Source organism: Parasteatoda tepidariorum, chromosome 9 (assembly GCF_982258835.1).
Source record: "Parasteatoda tepidariorum strain Cologne lab strain chromosome 9, Ptep-v5.0, whole genome shotgun sequence".
In the NCBI taxonomy this organism is placed as follows: Eukaryota; Metazoa; Arthropoda; class Arachnida; order Araneae; family Theridiidae; genus Parasteatoda; species Parasteatoda tepidariorum.
In genome coordinates, this window is record NC_141763.1 from 95,206,422 (window position 1) to 95,227,671 (window position 21,250).

General features: G+C 29.2%; 2 protein-coding genes and 1 long non-coding RNA gene across 9 annotated transcripts in view; all 3 read left to right on the forward strand.

Moving 5' to 3' along the window:
- Positions 1–21,250, forward strand: part of LOC147804364 (uncharacterized) — a 173,153-nt gene that overhangs the window by 44,370 nt on the left and 107,533 nt on the right. The window contains exon 1 of one of the 5 annotated variants that reach the window (XM_087152422.1): positions 8,456–8,585. The exons of the other annotated variants lie outside the window; for them this stretch is intronic. The gene's annotated coding sequence lies outside the window, so the exon portion shown is untranslated. Of the gene's footprint in view, positions 1–8,455; positions 8,586–21,250 lie in introns of those variants that run through there. 5 annotated transcript variants of the gene reach the window in all.
- The window catches only part of LOC107444194 (uncharacterized), a 69,153-nt gene continuing 56,347 nt past the window's right edge, over positions 8,445–21,250 (forward strand). Inside the window, exon 1 of the mRNA XM_087152423.1 lies at positions 8,445–8,585. The gene's annotated coding sequence lies outside the window, so the exon portion shown is untranslated. The remainder of the gene's footprint in view (positions 8,586–21,250) is intronic.
- On the forward strand, positions 9,104–13,747 carry LOC147804366 (uncharacterized). Of its 3 annotated transcripts, none has more exons than XR_015429439.1 (3): positions 9,104–9,452; positions 11,493–11,688; positions 13,590–13,747. It is a non-coding gene; the product is annotated as an uncharacterized LOC147804366 (long non-coding RNA). The 3 variants fall into 3 exon arrangements; XR_015429441.1 differs by having other exon boundaries at positions 9,114–9,452; positions 11,493–11,679; XR_015429440.1 differs by lacking the exon at positions 9,104–9,452 and having other exon boundaries at positions 11,114–11,688.

Sequence of the window (21,250 nt, forward strand, 5' to 3'; positions counted from 1 at the left end):
AATCTCGCTTCAATTTGTGGTACCATGATGGCCGCATTCGTGTCAGACCCTATGCCGGTGAACGCCATCTTCCGGAGTGCGTTATCGAACGCCACAGTGGACGAACACCCGGCGTTATGGTCTGCGGTGACATAGCATATCATGGACGATCTCAATTGCTACGAATTGTGGGTAATTTGAACAGCAACCAGTACATCAGTGAAGTTCTACAGCCCCAAGCTGTTCCTTCCTTCAAGCCTTGCCAGGTGCTGTATTTCAACAGTACAATGCCCGCCCTCATATTGCTAGGACTGTTCAATCCTTCCTTGCATCGCGACAGGTACAACTTCTTCCTTGGCCGGCGTATTCCCCGGATATGTCGCCGATTGAACATGTGTGGGATTTCGTTGGTCGACGTCTCGCTCGTAATCCTCGTCCTGTTGCTTCTACAGACGAACTTTGGGTACGCATACAAACAGTATTGAATTCTCTTCGTCAGACAGACATTCAAAGTTTGCTTGACTCCATGCCATGTCGTGTAGCAGTACTTATTGCGGACTGTGGTGGTTACACAAAATACTGATTTCGATCTCTTGTTATTGTTTGTTTGCTTTGAAAGTTTAATCATTCATTTGCACCACTACCACTCAACTGTGTATTAAATTTCATTCAATTATGACGATTCCTTCATGGTGTTGCAATTTTCACAAACAGGAGTTTATATACTTAGAGTTTTAAGAAAATAAACAAGACACTTGTTGCAGTATTTGTTTTATCTTTATTAAACTTATCTAAAAAATATTCTTTTTGGTTATATATTTTAAGAATATACTTTTCAATAAAATAAAAATTATCCAAATAAAATTGTATACATTCTATACAATAAATAAATATTTGAGCAAGTTTATGAAATAAAATAACATGAAATTAAAAAGATGCAATATTGGTTCATTGGAACTGCACTAGGAACAAGTCTGCATTATTTTTGATACATAATCTTTAATTTTAGAATGTCTTGAACACAATCTACATCTGTTGTGTTGTCAGTCTGTCAGTATCAACGTTCAGTAACGATACAATTCTGCTGGCCTCTAATCATTTCTTGCTCCTAATATAAAGAAAAAATCACACAGTAAGATTAAAGTGCTAATATGACATAAGAATACTGTCTAATTCGAGAACGGAACTTTGAATGTATGGCATTAATAAATTATATGTATTATTTTTCTTAAGTATTAATATTTTATTAAATAGTTTAAAAAAAGTAGACAGTGTTTAAGGAAATTAAATAACAAAACAATTCATTGGGTGATTAAATAACAAAATCAGTTAAATTTATGTTTTACTGGCAGTATCCTCTTCATAGCATGCAGGGGCACAAAAATATTTTAGACCTATAATGTGTCGTAATGCTTAAAAACAAACTAAAACACTTCACATACAAAAATAAATCACTTTTAAGATACAGTCTCTGGCCAAATTATTAGACGCACTTCTATGTAAAATTATAATTATCAGGTAATACTATACAGCTTTATTGTTTTCACGCAGCTGAAACCGGTTTCCACTTCTTTACGTTAGTGCAGGGGTAGCCAAACTTTTTTGATCATCGACCCCTACATAATTTTTCGAAATCTCCATCGACCCCCATAAAAGTAATTTTCTGCTAATTAAAATAAAACTCTATTAGATACTGTGTTTGTACATTTATTTTATGATTTTGAACATTTATTAAAGTAGTAGTACGTAGTGTAACAATAGTTTTATGAAAAATATATTAATGCTGAAATATAAATACATTAATATTTATGAAATAATAAGTAATTATAAGTAAGTAGAAATAATAAGTAAAGTAACTACCGATTTATTGCTTCTTAATCAACGCCTGGTGTTTTTTTTTTTTTGTGTGTGCATGATTCGTTATATTGGGTTCAAAATTGGTCAATTTTAGTCTTAAATCCCCTCGAAACTCCACATTTATTTCTCTTCTTAGTTAAGATTGAATTTACGTGACTGAAACCGGCTTCAACCATATAAGAACTTGGAAATGCTATCATAAATGGCTGAGCTATTTCGTAAAGTTTTACATGTTTTTGCATTATATTTATATTTGTCCAAAATTTGCTTATTGTAAAATTTAAAAAGCGTCTTTGCTTCAAATCCCCATAATAATTCAGCAAGTTCATCTTGCAGGTTGATGTCTACGTTTTCAATTTGAGCAGAAAATGGCACAATAATCCAATCAGGGATGTCAATGTTTTCCAAATCAACAAAACGCAGTTTAAAATCACCGCTCAATATTTGAAGATTACCTGTATATATTTCCAAATCTTCTTCTTTTATTTCTAATTGTCACATATCTGAAAAATACTGATAATCCTTCGACCAATTGACCCTTCCTCATCGGATCGACCCCCTGGCTCAGATCGACCCCCTCTTATGTTAAATAGACCCCTGGGGGTCTATATAGACCACTTTGGCGACCTCTGCGTTAGTGTATCAGTTGGTTAACAATGAAATGAAATACGTTAAAAATAAATACAAATAGGAGGTGAATCGCCTGAATAAAAATCCATTTGTATGTTTAATTATAAAAGTATTAACATGTATATTAATACTTTTATAATTAAATACATTATATTAATAAATTAACGCGCATGTTTAATTTTTAAAGTATAGTATGTAAACTCGTGCAAATCATGTCATTATTAAAAAACTACAGTGCGTCTATTAATTTGACCTAATTATTATAATATAGTACTTGATTCAATAAATAATCTGTATTTTTATTACATTTTGTCGAATTTATATTACATATAGCCTAATTTAACCAACTGATACACAAACGTAAACAAGTACAAACCGGTTTCAGTAGCGTAAATACAATAAAGCTGTGGAAGTATCACCTGAGTAATTAAGATTTTACATAGAATCTTATAGATTTGGCCAGGGACTGTATAATGCAATAATTTTAACTAATTTTGATTACCACAAAAACTCAAATAAAGAACTTTTAAACTATGCATAGTTTAAAAAAAATTGATACGCTAACCAGCTGTAATCCTCATATAATAAAATAAGAAAAATAGTTTTCGGTTGATTTTTTAAGTTTGCTTGGTGATAAAGTACTCCAATTATTGGTGTTTGATAAGCAATCACTATTTGTAGAAAAAAAATGCATACTCTATAAAAAAAATTTTTTTTTAATATATAAGGTAATGTTTTTAGTCTTAAATTATTTTTAATGCAATTTTTCAAAAAAGTACGATTCTCTAGGCCCCCCTGAGAAAATGGGGTCCCCGGGCATTGCCCTGTGTGCCTATAAGTTAAGGAGTGGACATTTAGAGCTAATAGATAAATAAAATATATATATCTACTATAAACCACTCTATAAATATTATATGAATAAAAAGTAACACTTTTTACACTTAACACTATTTAAATAATTTCATATATGTAATGAACTTTCAAAAATTTAAAATGTCGGATTTATAGATCTTTTTCACATTTCTTGAAAAACATTTAAATTTTTACTTAGTTATATACATAAATTTCATTTGTAAATATTTAATTCCGACCAAAAAAGATAAACGCACTTATGGAATTATACAGAATTTAAAAACCAAATGAAATTAAATTAAAGTCAGACACTATAAATTAGTAACACATTTAGTTACAATTCTAAGTCAGTCTTATCTAATAGGTTCATATAATCAATCATTGAAAAATAATTTACCGAAATCTTCGAAAATGCTTAACTATTTACTTACATTTCGATATTTTGAGGAAAGCGAAACAATTTCAAATTTGGATAACCGCTCTATTTACATTGCACTAAGCACATCTATCATAATTCTTTGCTTTGCGCACAGAAGAATCCCTGAAAAATATTGAAAGAAAAAAAGAGGATTAAATCTTTATGAAAAATAAAAACAAGGAGAAAAAAAACAACAGAATTTAGGTTAGACAAAGCGCACTTACTTGTGAGGGATAATTGTCAAATTAACGTCCGCCATTGATTGATTTCTCATGTACTTCTCTCTCCAAACTCTCCTTCCAAAACTAAGGATGATATTGCGCATGCCTGGAGACAAACTTCTCCGCCGTACACAAATCGCTGGCATTGTGCCAAATTTTGTTACGACTTTCGCGAGTTTCCCATCTTTACACTTATACAATCTTTGATAGTAGTTTCCTTAATTATTTGATTCGAAGTCCTTTGAGTTTTACTTGAGGTCAGTTTATTTAGTATTTTTTGACAAGAAAGAGCATTCTCACCAAATATGATTTCTTCCGAAATTCAGTGTTTTGTTTATGCAGGTTTTTCCATCGCAATTCACTTATTTCAGTTTTTAATAAAATTAATTATAGCCAAGATTTTAACCTTTTTAAAGAGATATCAGCTTTAGAAATTTTATCTTAAGATTTTATACTATAGCACATTTCTAATAGGTTTAACGAATTACATGCAATTTATTTGAATTCAAATTTATTTTAATGACTCAGTATTTACTAAAAAGATGTAATTTTTTTTTAAAGTTGTTATATGGATTTGAGTGATTGTTTGGAATTCTTAGAATTTTGTGCATTTGCAATGTACCGAAGTTAGTGGCGAGCGAAGCGAGCTTGGCTTGCGAAGCAAACCATATAAGATTGCGTAGCAATTTTCGGGGGTTGGCGAGCGTCAGCGAGCAGGGGGCTCAGCCCACTAGTATATATATATATATATATGTGTGTGTGTGTGTGTGAGCTTTATTTACCGTATTTTCATCATTGTGCTAAATTTCAATAGTACCCATTGAAACATTGTAAGTAGCAGCACAATTTTCTATCTCTGAATATTTAAGATTTTTTCGTTCAGTAAAAAAAAAAAATTAAACGAGTTCTATGGATGTGTGATATTACTTATTTGAATGATGGAGCCGTCATAGCTCAGGGTAACAGAGCGTTCGCCTTCCAATGAGGTGAACTGGGTTCGAATCGAAGCAAATCCCGCACCTAACTCGAGCTGTCTACAGTACTGACGTAAAAATATCAGTGGTAGATGGATGATGGGTTAGAGTCCCCTTGCCGTCAGGCTAACCATGAGAGATTTTCGTAGTTTTCCTCTCCATGCAAAACAAATGCGGATTAGTTCCATCAAAAAATACTCCACTGAGGCAAAATTTATCCCAGTACTTGATTTAGAGGTTCCCTTGACTTCTAGATTGGGTTCAAAATTGCAAGGCTACGGGGTTGAACATTAGCTGTTCAACGACGGTTTTAAAATAAAACAAAATTCATATCATTAAAGTTATATTTCAGAACTGAGGAAAAAAATTATTTCTTTTTTTATTAACTTTTCTTTTATCACCGTTTTTATTATATCAGCAGGTTTCAAGGATCGTTTCTAATGAACGTTATTCTTTTACGGGCACTTTTTTCTAAAAATACGGCTTTGTGAGAAAGTTCAATTGCAATTTCTAGCTTTAAACATTTCATTTAAAAATTAAGAATATTTTTTTTTTTGTTTTTTATCTAGATTTTTCTTTTTCAAAGTTTTTTGTTTTGTTTTCTTTATGACGCGGCAATTAAGAGAGCATCTATTACATTTTAAACTTAACTTTTTCTTAAAATTACGGATTTGGCAACTTGAATTTTTTAATAGTTGTTAATCAGTTTTTTATTTATCTTAAATCTAAAAACTATATATTAAACGATTTTATTAAAAAAAATTTTCCTTATCCCCTTACTAATATTACAGCTAAGTTTTGATTATTTTTAAATGATGACTGAACTTGTTTATATTTTATAACAATCGTTAAACAGCTGAGACAATATTGGTTTTACGACTACTAATAATCATCTCTGTTGCCTTGTAATTTTGAACCAATTCAGAAGACAAGAAAACGCCTGGATCAGCACCCCCAGAGGAAGACTTTTTGATGGAACTAATCTGCTGTTGTGTTACATAGGGGGGAAAATCTCCCACTGTTAGTCTGCCGGCAAGGGGACTCCAACCCATGGTCCGTCTACTACCACTGAAAAATTTTTACGTCAGCACCGTGGTCGTAACGAGCTGGGAGCGGAATTCGTATCGACCAGCCGTTGTTAGGATTCGAACCCGGTTCACCTGTTCGGGGGGCGAGCGCTCTATCCCATGAATCACCACAGTTCTTATATTTGTGATAGCAGAGAACAACTCATTTTAGCACATTTAAACTGACCATTTATAGAAGTAAAGCATTCCTACAACAGGCCATTATGGGTCGGGGGAGGTAAGGGCTCCACGTTTTCGTGACCAACGGTTTTTTTTTTTTTTTTTTTTTAAATTTACTTCCATTTACTTAAATATTACTAATTTATATTAATAAATTTACTTAAATATTTATTTAACGTATCACATATTGGTTATTCTGAAAATATTGTTTTATAATTCCTTATTGTCAGCGCTAAAAGCCGCTATGGCTCAGAGGATAGAGCGTTATCCTTCTAATGAGGTAACCCAGCTTCCAGTCCCAGTGGTGGTTGGTTGTTAAGTATTCTGCGCCCTGCTCGCACCGACTACAGAGTTAACACAAAACGTCTAAAGTTTTAGGTGAATTATAGGTATAGGATCCCTTTGCAGTCGTGCTAACTACGTGAGGTTTTCGCTGTTTTCCTGTCCAAGTAACGAAAATGAAGTTCCATCAAAAATCGCTACACGAAGGATAAATTGTTCCATGATACAAGAGTTTCCCTGTCTTCTGAGTAGGGTTCATTATTTACAAGGCTACGGAGTTGAACGTAGATATTCGTAAACACAGAATGGGGTCGACTGTTCAACGACGGTTATAAAATGAAACTAGTCAACTTTTAAGTTTTTGAAGTAGCTAAGTTAACTGCTGACCGACAATAAAGCCAGAATGTAGATTGTGCAGCTATGCAACGCTGGTTACTGACTAGTTATTAACGATTCTTACTTATTAACAATTTTTACTTATTTTTAACGATTGAAGAATTTTGTAATTCCTTTTCAAGAATAATCTGTTCTTGCAAAGAAAACACATGAATTCCGTTTTCTCCGTTATTCGACTGTTTAATAGATATATATTTTATAAATTTATTTAAAAGTGTCTCCTCCACTAAAACTGTTGGAAGAGTATCAGAAGATTCTAATTCAATTTGTGCAGCAATGAAAGAATCCAATTCTTCTACATCATTTAGCTCGTGAGGCTGGATTATTAAAGCATTCATCTTCTACGACAAATTAGCTCATGAGGCTGGAACTGTCTATCCTTGTCTACATCTGATGTAGAGGTGTTTTTCCCATGCTTTTATAAAAAAATAAAGGAAACATAAATTAAATTGCTATTATGAAAAAATATCATTTATTACTGTGTGTACGTACTACGATATTTTTCCTTTTCGTAATATTTTTCGTTTTTAATTAATAAAAATATTTTTAAAATATCCATGACGCTTTCTTTTAGAGAAATGTTGAACACAGTTTTCAGTTCCATATAGTTTCCTAACTTAAAGAGATTTTAATCTTCATGAAAATCAAGCCAGAAGCTAACGTACTTGCTTCTCCCATGACTCTCCACATGCTAATGGTTGAAAGCATGCGAAGTGTTGCCATAGGTAGAGAGTTTTGCTCTACGCCACCTGACCTGTAGTTCATTTCGATCGCCATTATCATTAAATTCAGTAAAATGACTTTGTTGGCATTAGGTATTAATTCTATTAGAGTTAAGATGTACATATTTTTACAAGATGCATATTTTTTTTCTGTTCATTTATATATATTTTCCGATGTGGTTAGGATGTTCCTTCGATAAAAAAAGATATACCATTTTGTTTTTGTCTGCAGAAGAAAGACTATCAAAAAAGTGTCTTTCTTATATTTCATAAGTCACAATAAAGAAGGAACGTTACAATGCTAAACGCTACATAACAGACGTCTCTTCCTCGGGATCATCTGAATGATTGGCGATCGAAATGGGCTGCAGGTGGCGTCGAGCAGAACGCTCTACCTATGGCAACACTTCACATGATTTCCCCATTAGCGTGTGGAAAGTCATAGAGGAGGGAAGTACGTTAGTTTCTCTCTTGATTTTCATATAGATTAAAATCTTTTAAGTTGGAAAACTATATGGAACTGAAAACTGCATTAAACATAGTTCTAAAGAAAAGTATCACGGAAATTTTAAAAGAATATTTTTATTGAATAAAAAGGGAAAATATCATAGTACATTCCTATACAACTGAAAAGAGCAGGAGAGGGAAGGGAGAAGGGCTGAAGGCATGAAACCGGTCTCTCCCCAGCTGGCGTATTCGAGTGTTGCGATCGCGAATTGTTCCAGCTATTCGTCTCATGCAACTACGCCCTCTATAGTTCTTTGCGATCGTGAATAATGTAGGTGGGTAGAAATAGGCAACTAAATACTGGGTAACATTTGAATCTTAAACAAAAATTATACAAATAGTATTTGTAAAAGATATTTATTCAGTTTATTTGTATGAATATTATCTTACTGTAATGTCTTTATTTTCATCATCATACTGAAAGAGAGCCTAATTAGAAATTGTGTGAAGAAAAAAAAGAACAATTGAAATATGGTAAAAAACTTCGTCATAAAGCAATAGTGAGTATTCATGTTGTGTATGATTCAGTACATTAAAAATTGAATATACGAATTTTTTCAGTATTACTTTACAATGAGATATCTCTCTTGTTTTCTCAACCTTTTGTTTTTTTTAGAAAACTATGGAAAATGATTTAAAAGCGACATTTTCGGAAATGTTTTCTAATCATGATCTACACCAAAATCATGAGAAACTAAAAATAACTTCATAAAAAGGTACCAATTGGAAAAGTTCAATAATTGGTAATCACACCAGAGCTAACAACTATAAGATTTTTTTTAAAAACCCACACAGCCACCGCTATCCCAGGGATATCCAAACACATCTGTTACTTATCCAAATATCCAGTGGATATTCGGATATGTTCCAGACTTCTTACAGATATCTAAACACATCTAAGTCCATGAGTTGGATATTTTAGACATCTCTGGGATATCATTTTTGGATATCTGAGGGATGTGGTAATTTGGTTATTATAGAGATATCCAAACATATCTAAGTTCTAGATATGGACATTTTGGATATCTTTTGGATATTTAATATAGATAAGTTTAAGACATGGATCACTGGATGTCTGTAGAATGCCTAAGAGATGTTTCAAATCGTACTCAATAGCTGACGCATATCCAGTTTTAACTACCTAACTCTAACCTAAACTCTGATATAATTTTCTTTTTCTGATGCAGATTTTTTATTCTGAATTAAAACGGAATTTTGAATTTTTAAATATTCTTAGATAATTATAATTCTAACCGTACTCAACAAAAACAGAAACCTGATACCAAATACGAAACCGCAGAATTCATTTTTAGCGAGCGTCTTCATTTCATTTTACAACCTTGATATAAAAATCATTTATTGTTGAAGTAAGTAAGAGTTTTTTTTTATTGAAATATTTGTTTTCTTCTTATTGGATATATTGTCATTTTTATTTCACCTATATGCATTTTACATATCTTTGAAATGTATGCCTAAAGATTGGCTCAGGATTGGATCTTTTGGCTCAGAATCATTCCTCTTTATTTTATGTGTCTGTCAACCATATTTTATGTAAACGCCTTTCATTAAAAGAAAATAATAATTACAGCATATTTCCTTTGTATTATAAATATTAATTACATTTTAATTAGTTTTTAGCTTCTTACCTATATTATATAATACATATTTATTATTTTTCATACTTTTTATATCTTATTGCTAATAAAAACGGATCGTTTCGTTCTTGTATAAATTTTCACAATGTACTTAATCTTCCTCAGGTGAACACGCTTAATGTGAACTAATTTTTCTCTTCTCGCTAAAAGTCTTATTAATATCAACAGCCCCCTTTTCCTAGACTTTGCAGTTCAGATTGACAAGTCTAAATATACATTAAATTTTTTAACTTCGTAGAATTGAAAGTTTTAACTAAGAATTCCTGTTTTCCTCACAAAATCATTCCTTTAATACTAGCGTTGAATTCTGTTCAATATATATAAATATATACGATTCTTCTATTTTGTTTGCCCACTTGCAAATTGCTGAGCCAAATTTTTAATTTTGAATACATTAGCCATTTGTCAGGCTGATGATATTAATACATCATTATTTTATTTGTGTATATTGTATATGTAATATTGGCTGCTGAATTTGTTAATCATTTTTTATTATTGTGGTCATCCCCATTGCAGAATCACAGCGACATTGTCACGGAAAGTTAGGGTTCTTGCAAAAAGATTTTTCTTTTAAAAAGTAAATACTAAATTTAGTTTTCTTTTCTACAGAAATTTACACGTAATATTTGAACCATGCATTTAGATAATCACTTTTTGACACGCTCAATTTACACCGGTAGTATCATAAATCAATGTAAAGTTTCTATTGTATTTTCAGCAACTATTGATTTTCACCTGGTTTTTAAATATCTCTATTTATTTCACACTATATGGAAAATTCGAATCTTGCATTTGAGTATTTACTTTTAAGGCAATGATTCTGTCTAATTGTTGGCAGCTATTGATTTCTCAATAGTTTTTATATCAAATATTTTTATACGATATTAAAATTATTTATTACGCATTTGAGTAACCCCTTTTTGAGGAGTCCAATTCGCATGATTTCATTGTTAATCTTCGTCTATTTTTTTCGATAATGGATTACATTATTTTTTTAAATTGTGGTGATTATTTACAAAATGCGAAGAAGGAAATAATTTGTGTGACATCCCCTCCCTCCAACAAAATGCGCAAATAACACCCATAATATTAAAATAAAAAATTATTACATGTTTAATTAAAAAATTATAGTTTTTTTGGAAACACAGCTCTTTTGTTATTTTTAAATTACTAGCATATATGTTTGTTATATTGAAGTTATCTTACAGAACGATATTAGTGCCAGACAGTTTTGTTGCAAATAGCTTGAAAAAATTCTGCCACAGGGGTGGTCATTATATTATCTTTGTGCAATGTGTATGTTTTAAAAAAAATCATTATTCTTAAGCAATATTTCCATACACACTTAAATGATTGCTTGAGTGTTAGGAATTATCATTGTATATATAGCTTTTAATTTTAAAAATGTTGAACTTAGAATTTTTTTATTTTCATTTTTTATAATATTGTAATTGCTTTATTCATGTATATATATGAAATATGTAAATGTTCAAAAGTATGTTTAATTTTGCATTATATGGATAATGACCAAGTGTATCAAAACAATGTTTCCATGCACAGACATGATTGCTTGAATGCAATGGATTATCATTGTATATATAGCTTTTAATTTTAAAAAATCATAAACTTAGAATTTCTTTATTTTCATTTTTTTTTTTTTTTTTTTTTTTTTTGAAATTGTAATTGCAGTCTTCGTGTATATATCTGAAATATGTAACTGTTCAAAAGTATTTTTAATTTTGCTTTATATAGATAATGCCGAACAATTTTGCAATTGTTAAGTTTCTATTGACTGATGAGGTTGCAGTTCTGCCAGTGACCTGGTTGTCAACAAAGGGATGTGTGTGGCCTCCTTTAAAAGCGTAAGAAGTAATGAAACTTGTTATGAAGCTAACTAAACCTTCTCCAGATTGGATTTGCCATGAAGCAAAACTTTTGGGTGAATATGGTAATAACTTATTACTTAAAGAATTTTTTTTTTTTTTGTCCAAATGCAAATTTTAACTGGTATGTATACACCAGTTAAGACACGATGTTTGTATATAATTAAATAGGATGTGGTGAACTAAGTATAATTTTTGTTATTTAATTACTAATTTATTCTTCTCAGACACGACCTCAGAGTGCTTCACTATTTTATTATTTACTTCCTTGCTCTTTTCTTACTTTTTTCCCCCTTTGGTTTTTTCCTGTGTTACCCTGAGTGTTCAATATTGTTATTGTTATGAAGTTTTTTAACTCAGAATTTTACAGTGCATCACTGTATCTAGTCCAGATCTAGATTTAAAGTTTGAATATACATTCATTCAATTTGCTACAATTGTTCTTAACCAATTTTGGAATGTTAAAGCCTATTCATATTACCTAAACCTGTTACCAGACCCAATACTAGACCCAGACCACTGTTAAAACTCCCATTTCTAAACAAAATAATTTGGAAGTTAAAAATAGTATATTTTACAAATCTTTCCCAACAAAATTTTCATTTATTTCATATGTTTACCGATTTGATTAAATAAATTAAAATGACGTAAGAAATATAAAACATTTTTATTTATGAGTTGATTTTAATGTGATGAAAAAGAAATATATATGTGTGTATATATATGCACACATATTTTATAAAAAAAATTACAAAATAAGTGAAGAGAAGGAAAAAAATCATAAAATTAAGAAGAAAAAAGCCTATAGCATTTTCAAAAAGTGCTTAAAGGTGCTTATTTTTGATTTTAAAATTGTGCCCTTATTTACAGTGCATCAATTCATAAAAATTTGCTTAATTATTTTGTTCATTGTCTAACTCATGGCATTTGTAGAAGAAGAAAATTTAACTTTTTGAATTTGGCAGGCAAGGTATGTACTAAAATGTGATGAAATCTACCTTCGTTTTCTAACATAACAGGGTGCCTAGCATTTTTAAAAAGTGCTTAAAGGTGCTTATTTTTTATTTTCATATTTTAAAAGCCATTTAAGGTGTTTTTATTTTATTGTAGGTTTGTAAAAAATGTAAAAATTTTGTAAAAATTTTCTATATTTTAAAAAGAAATTTTTTAGTGTAGCGATTATTGTTGTAAATTACAAAAACAAAAAAACGTGATATTCACGATTTTCTTTGCAATATTTAATGGAAACTGGTTAAAGTTTTCAAAAATGTATTTGTATTTTTTTGGAAAGTGATAAAAAATATTTTTTGAGTGCTCATTTTTTGTTGAAAAATTTGATTATGCATGCCGTATGATTATTATTACTGTATCCTTAAATGATAAAGTACGATTGGCTAATTTTAAGAAGCAAAAATATGGAGAACGGTTACAACAAAAATGTTTAAACTAATATGCCAATAAATTAACCACTGGTCTTTTTATTTTCACCAGCACACATTTTAGAATTTTTTTTCTTCTTCTTAGCATAAATTAAAAGGATTTTTATGCTCTTTCTGGTAGACTCCTCCATAATTCCTTCTATTTTTATTAATCAAATCAAGCTTATCGCTTTTAACCAGATTATAAAAAAGATTAATGTTTACTTTATAGTGGCAAAATAGTGCATCATATCATTCTGTATGCAATTAAAAAGTTAACATTTATTGAGAGTAAATGCTATTTTAAAAATTCACATTTAACTTTTTTACACATTTTTTACTTTAACTCATTTCTGTAAACAAACTAAACTACAGAAACAAAATTTAAAATTTTGACTATTTTTATTTAAAAAAAATTTATGATCGAGAATTGAGGGGTGAAAAAAAATCTGTTAAGGAAAGAATAGGTAGTTTTCTTGAATGTCATTAAAAAATATTTAATTTCAATCATTTCTAAAACTTATGCTATGCCATTGCTCTATTTTTAGGTGCTGTGACGAGAAATCCTTCGATCCAAGACATAGCAACAGACCATGAAATTGAAAAGTTTATGAAAAACGGCATGCAAAAAGCAAGAAATGTTTCTTCATTAAAAAATTTTAAATTGTAAATTTTACTTTTTTGTAAATAAACTATTTATATATGATTGTTTCGATTTATACCCTTATTTATTAAACTTTCTTTTCAATAAGCGTGAAAATGTAAAAAAATTTCAGTTTCGGAAATGTTCCTTTTTTTCTAATTTAAATTAAAACTCATAATAATAATTTAAACTTTTCTTAAAGTTAATTTAACTTTTTATTTTTATTTTAGAAAATGAATCATTGATGTTTTACAAATTTTTTTTTTCATAATTGAAGAAATTCAGAATCTTGAAATATTTTCATATTATTCCTTCAACCTTAATTTTTCAAATACAACCAGTTCTTTTTTTCCAATAAAAATTTTTATGCCGTAATTGTAATTACGTTTCTAATTTAAAACACTCTTTCTGAATATTACAATCACCTTGGAAAAAAATATATTTTAATAAAATTTTACTAAATTCAGTATTTTATAAAATTTACAACTTTAACAAATTTCTTAAGGCAGCAATCGAAGCAAAAAAGAATTTAAAGTATACAAATATTTCAAATTAGAATTCTGAAATAATTTGTCAAATAAAGTGAATCAGATATTATGAGTATATTTTACATATATCCTTACATTTTGCAATTAATATTCTCAAAACTTACGTGATATACAATCTAAATATACTCATAATATAAGATAAATCAATTTAATAAGAAATTCTCAATTAAAAATTTGTATCGTTTAATAATAAATTTAGTAAATAAGCATTTTTTAAATACAGTGGAACCTGTCTAAATTGACCACCCTCGGGACCAAGTCAAATGGTCGCTATATAGAAGTGGTCACTTTATGAAGACTATTTAAAAAGGACTCTTTAAGTAAAACTTATAGAAAATGGTCACCTTACTCAGGTGGTCACTTTTACAGGTTCCACTGTACTTTAGTAAACAAAAATGAAATATATCTCTCAGACATTCAGGGTTGTCTCTGAGATATCTAAAAGAATATCCTTGGGATATCCAGAAACTAAATATAACAGACATCTGAACGATGTTGGAGAGATATCAATGTTTAATTTAAGATATCCCTTGGATAACTGTGATAGGCCAAAGATATCTGTCGGATGTCTCTTGGATGTGCAGCAGACACCAATATCCAAATACCTGCTAGACATCACACAGATGCGACCCCTGGATTTCTGTTGGATATTTCATGGATATTCAGACGTCTCAGGGATCTCTGATGGATTTGGCAATATCCAGTTTTTTTATCCAAGAGATATCTCAAAGATGTGTTGTGGATATTTGTGGCTGTGTGGGAATAAAAGTAAGAAAATGGAAGATTTCAAATGTACTATAAGTGCCCTTGCCTCTCAGTGAAGTGGTTCCCACACAGCCACAAATATCCACAACACGTCTTTGAGATGTCTCTTGGATAAAAAAACTGGACATTGCCATATCCATCAGAGATCCCTGAGACGTCTGAATATCCATGAAATATCCAACAGAAATCCAGGGGTCGCATCTGTGTGATGTCTAGCAGATATTTGGATATTGATGTCTGCTGCATATCCAAGAGACGTCTGATAGATATCTTAATCCTACCACAGTTATCCAAGGGATATCCAAAGTTAAACATTGATATCTCTCTCACATAGTTTGGATGTCAGTTATATTTAATTTCTGGATATCCCAAGGATATTCTTTTAGATATCTCAGAGACAACCCTGAATGTCTGAGAGACATACTTCATTTTTTTTTACTGAAGTATTTAAAATGCTTCTTTACTAAATTTGTATTATTTATTGTATTTAACTATACAAATTTTCTAATTGAGCATTTCTTATTAAATTGAATTTATCTTGTATTATGAGTATATTTAGATTCTTTTTTTTTTTTTCATTGTATATTTAGATTGTTGTTAGTTTTGAGAATATCAATTGCAAAATGTTATGATATAAGTAGAATATACTCATAATACCTGATTTACTTTATTTGACCAATTGTTTCAGAATTATAATTTGAAATATCTGTTTACTTTAAATTATTTTTTGCTTTGATTGCTAGTTTAAGAAATATTCAGAATGCGTGTTTTAAATTAGAAACGTAATTACAAAATATTTCTATTGGAAGATAAGAACTGGTTGTATTTGAAAAATGAATAGTTGAAGGAGTAATATGAAAATATTTCAAGATTCTGAAATTTTTCAATTATGAGAAATTTGTAAGATATCAATGACTTATTTTTTAAAATTAAAAAAAAAAAGTTAAATTAACTTTAAGAAATATATAAATTATTATTACGAGTTTTAATTTCAATTAGAAAAAAAGGGAACATTTCGGAAATTGAAATTTTTTGCATTTTCACGCTTATTAAAAATGATGTTAAATAAATAAGGGTACAAATTTAAACAATCATATATAAATAATTTATTTACAAAAAAGTAAATTTACAATTTAAAATTTTTTAATGAAGAAACATTTCTTGCTTTTGCTTTCCACGACCAGTTTCTTTTTTTAATAAATTTTCCAATTTCCTGGTCTGTTGCATTATCCTGGATCGAAGGATTTCTCCTCACAGCACCTAAAAACAGAGCAATGGCATAGCATAAGTTATAGAAATGATCGAAATTAAATATTTATTAATGACATTCAAGAAAAATATCTATTCTTTCCTTATCAGATTTTTTTTACCACTTCATTCTCAATTAGAATTTTTTTTTAATAAAAATAGTTAAAATTTTTTCTTCTGTAGTTTACTTTGTTCACAGAAATGAGTAAAAATAAAAAATGGGTAAAAAAGTTAAATGTGAATTTTTAAAATAGCATTTACTCTCAATAAATTTTAACTTTTTAATTGCATATGCACTATTTTGCCACTATAAAATACACATTTATCTTTTTTATAATCTGATTAAAAGAAATAAGCTAAAAACTAATTTGATTGATAAAAATAGTAGGAATTATGGAGAAGTCTACCAGAAAGAGCATGAAAATCCTTTTAATTTATACAAAGAAAAAAATATTCTAAAACGTGTGCCATTGAAAATAAAAAGAACCAGTGGTTAATTTATTGGCATATTAGTTCCAAACATTTTTGTAGCAACCCTTCTCCATATTTTTGCCTCTTAAACTTACCGAAATGTACTTTATCATTTAAGGATACAGTAATAATATTTTTCAATAAAGAATGAGCACTGATGAAATATTTTTTATCACTTTTCAAAAAAATACAAACACATTTTTGAAAACTTAAACAAGTTTCGGTTAAATACTGCAAAGAAAATCGTGAAAATCAATGTTTCTTTTTATTTGGTAAATAATCTGCGTGGATAATCTGCACGCTAAAAAAAAAAAAATCTCTTTTTAAGATCGAAAATTAAGCACTTTTTACAAACCCACAATAAAAAACCCCCCACTTTATATGGCTTTTAAAATATGAAAACAAAAAATAAGCATCTTTAAGCACTTTTTAAAATGCTAGGCAATTTGTTATGTTAGAAAACGAAGGTAGATTTCATCACACTTTATTACCTAACTTGCTGATATATATTAGATAATTATTCTTCAAATTTAAAAAGCTAAATCTTTTTCTTCTACAAATGCTTCTACAAAATCTTTTTCTTCTACAATAAACAAAATTAAACAAATTTTTATGAATTGATGCATTGCAAATAAGAGCACATTATTTCAGTGATAGCTCATGTGCTTTTGCAATTATTAATAAATACTAACTCATAAAAAATTTTACTTAAGGAATACAATTTTTTCTTACGAAAACAAATAGTAAAAAGGGAAAAAAAAGTAAGAAAAGAACAAGGATGTAAATAATAAAATAGTGAAATGTACAGCATTCTAAGGTCGTACCTGAGAAGAACAAATTAATCAAATAACAAAAATTATACATAGTTCATCACATCCTGTTGAATCATATACAAACATCGTGTGTCAACTGGTATATACATACCAGTTGAAATTGCATTTGGGCTGGAAAAAAATTCTTTTATAAAAGAATTATTACCATATTCACCCAAAAGTTTTGTTTCATGGCAAATCCAATCTGGAGGAACTGTAGTTAGCTTCATAACAAGTTTCCTAACTTCATACGTTTTTAAAGGAGGCCACACATATCTTTTTGTTGACAACCCGGTCACTGGCACAACTGCAACGTCATCTGTCAATAGAAATTGCAAAATTGTTCGGCATTATTTATATATTGCAAAATTAAAAATACTTTTGAACAGTTACATATTTCAGATATATACATGAACAAAGAAATTACGATATTTAAAAATAAATGAAAATAAAGAATTTAAAGCTATATATACAATGATAATTCCTAACACTCAAGCAATCATTTCAGTGTGTATGGAAAAACTGCTTTGATGCAGTTGGTCATTGAGAATTATGATTTTTTTTTAAACATGCAAATTGCACGGAAGATAATATAATAACCACCCCAGTGACAAAATTTTTTCAAGCTATTTGCGACAAAACTGTCTAGCACTAATAACTTCCTGCAAGATAACTTTAATATAACAAACATACACGTTAGTAATTTAAAATAACAAAAACGCTGTATTTTCAAAAACATTATTTATTTTTTTAAAATTAAACATGCAATAATTTTTTATTCTAATATTATGGGTGCTATTTGCACATTTGGTTGGAGGGAGGGGGTGTCGAACAAATTATTTCCTTCTTCGCATTTTGTAAATGATCATCACAATGAAAAAAATAATGTAATCCGTTATCAAAAAAATGAAAAAAAAAAAGATTTACGATGAAATCATGCGAATTGGACTCTTAATATAAATCATCAATGTATAATATAAATAATTGTAATATCGTATAAAAAATATAGGATATAAAAACTATTGAGAAATCAATAGTTGCCACCAATTAGACAGACCGAAGGATTGCCTTAAAAAGTATATACTCAAATGCACGATTCGAATTTTCCATACAGTGTGAAATAAATAGAGATATTTGAAAACCAGGTGAAAATCATAACTGCCGAAAATACAATCGAAACATTACATTGATTTACGATACTATTGACGTAAATTAAGCAAATCAAAAAGTTATTATCTAGATGCATGATTCAAATATTATGTGTAAATTTCTGTAGGAAAGAAAAGATTTTTTTCTTTTCAAAAAAAAAATCTTTTTGCAAGAACTCTAACATTTTGTGACAATGTTGCTGTGATTCTGCTACGGGGATGACTACATTAACAAAAAATTATTAACAATTTCAGCAGCCAATATTACATATAAAATATATACAAATAAAATAATGATGCAATAACAGTGGTCTGTCCAGACCGAATTTACTACCGTTTAGCGGTACCTTCACAAATTCAACTTTAGGAAAATCGGTAGTTTCACAAATTCAATTATAGGAAAAACTGTAGTTTCACAATATACTTTTTCTTAATATTTTATTTTTTTATCTCTTAAGGAACAATAAATCCATATTTTTGTGTTGATTTTTAATTTGTCACAAATTATGTCTAAATTTTCACAAAATAGGTACCTTTCAGAAAAACTTAGACGGACCCCTGATTAATATAATATCATCAGCCGGACAAATGTATTTAATCTGAAATGACTAATGTATTTAAAATTAAAAATTTGGCTCAGCAATTTGTAAGTGAGCAAACAAAATAGAAGAATTGTATATATATTGAACAGAATTCAACACTAATATTAAAGGAATGATTTTGTCAGGAAAACAGGAATTCTCTGTTAAAACTTTCAATTCTACAGAGTGAAAAAAATTTAATGCATTTAGACTTGTCAATCTGAACTCAGAATCTGTGAAAAAGGGGTTATTTATATTAATAAGCCTCTTAAATGAGTTCTTATGAGGAAATTAAGTACATTGTGAAACTTCATACAAGGGTAAAAGATTCGCTTTTATTAGCAATAAGATATAAAAAGCATGATAAATTATAAATAAGTATTATGTAATATAGGTAAGAAGCTGAAATCTAATTAGAATGTAATTAATATTCATAATACAAAGGAAATATGTTGTAATTATCATTTAGTTCTAAAGCAAGGCATTTACATAAAATATGATTGACAGACACATAGATATGATTGAACCACAAGGATACTTCTTTAAAACTTTTAACAAATTAGAGATAGAGGCACATTATCAGTAATAGCCCATACTGCCAAATCATTTTTTTAAATTCGATGGGCGATCTTCTTGATTATCTTCAATGGTGTTATTCAGGGTTGAATTTATTGAGGATGAACCTATTTCAATTGCGTCAGTTACATTAGAATTAAACGAAGGTAGTACACAGACAGATAAACAAGTGATGTTGCTGGCGACTGAGATTCATAGACCGATTTTAAATATCAGAGATATGTAAATTGCATATAGGAAAAATAAAAATATAAGCAATAGGAAAAAAAAAATATTAAATACAAAAACTCGCACTTACTTCAACAATAAATGATTTTTATATCAAATAGAATCGTTGCGATTGTAGAACGTATTTGGTAGAGTTTGAGTTTTTTCTGAGTACGGTTAGAATTATAGTTATCTAAAAATATTAAAAAATTCAAAATTCTTTTTCAATTCAGAATAAAAAATCTGCATCAGAAAATTATATCAGAGTTTAGAGTTGTAAATAAAAGAACCCACACAGCCACAAATATCCACAACACATCTTTGAGATATCTCTTGGATAAAAAAACTGGATATTGCCATATCCACCAGAGATCCCCGAGACGTCTGAATATCCATGAAATATCCAACAGAAATCCAGGGGTCGCATCTGTATGATGTCTAGCAGATATTTGGATATTGATGTCTGTTGCATATCCAAGAGACATCCGACAGATATCTTTGACCTACCACAGTCATCCAAGGGATGTCCTAAGTTAAACATTGATATCTCTCTCACATCGTTTAGATGTCTGTTATATTTAGTTTCTGGATATCCCAAGGATATTCTTTTAGATGTCTCAGAGACAACCCTGAATGTCTGAGAGACATATTTCATTTTTGTTTACTGAAGTATTTAAAAAATGCTTATCTACTAAATTTGTATTATTTATTATTAAACGATACAAATTTTTAATTGAGAATTTCTCATTAAATTGATTTATCTTGTATTATGAGTATATTTAGATTGTATATCACGTAAGTTTTGAGAATATTAATTGCAAAATGTTAGGATATATGTAAAATACTCATAATACCCGATTCACTTTATTTGACGAATTATTTCAGAATTCTAATTTGAAATATTTGTATACTTTAAATTATTTTTTGCTTTGATTGCTGCCTTAAGAATTTTGTTAATGTTTTAAATTTTACAAAATACTGAATTTAGAAAAATTTTATTAAAATACATTTTTTTCCAAGGTGATTGTAATATTCAGAAAGAGTGTTTTAAATTAGAAACGTAATCACAATTACGGCATAAAAATTTTTATTGGAAGAAAAGAACTGGTTGTATTTGAAAAATGAAGGTTGAAGGAATAACATGAAAATATTTCAAGATTCTGAATTTTTTCAATTATGCAAAAAAAAATTTTAAAACATCAATGATTCA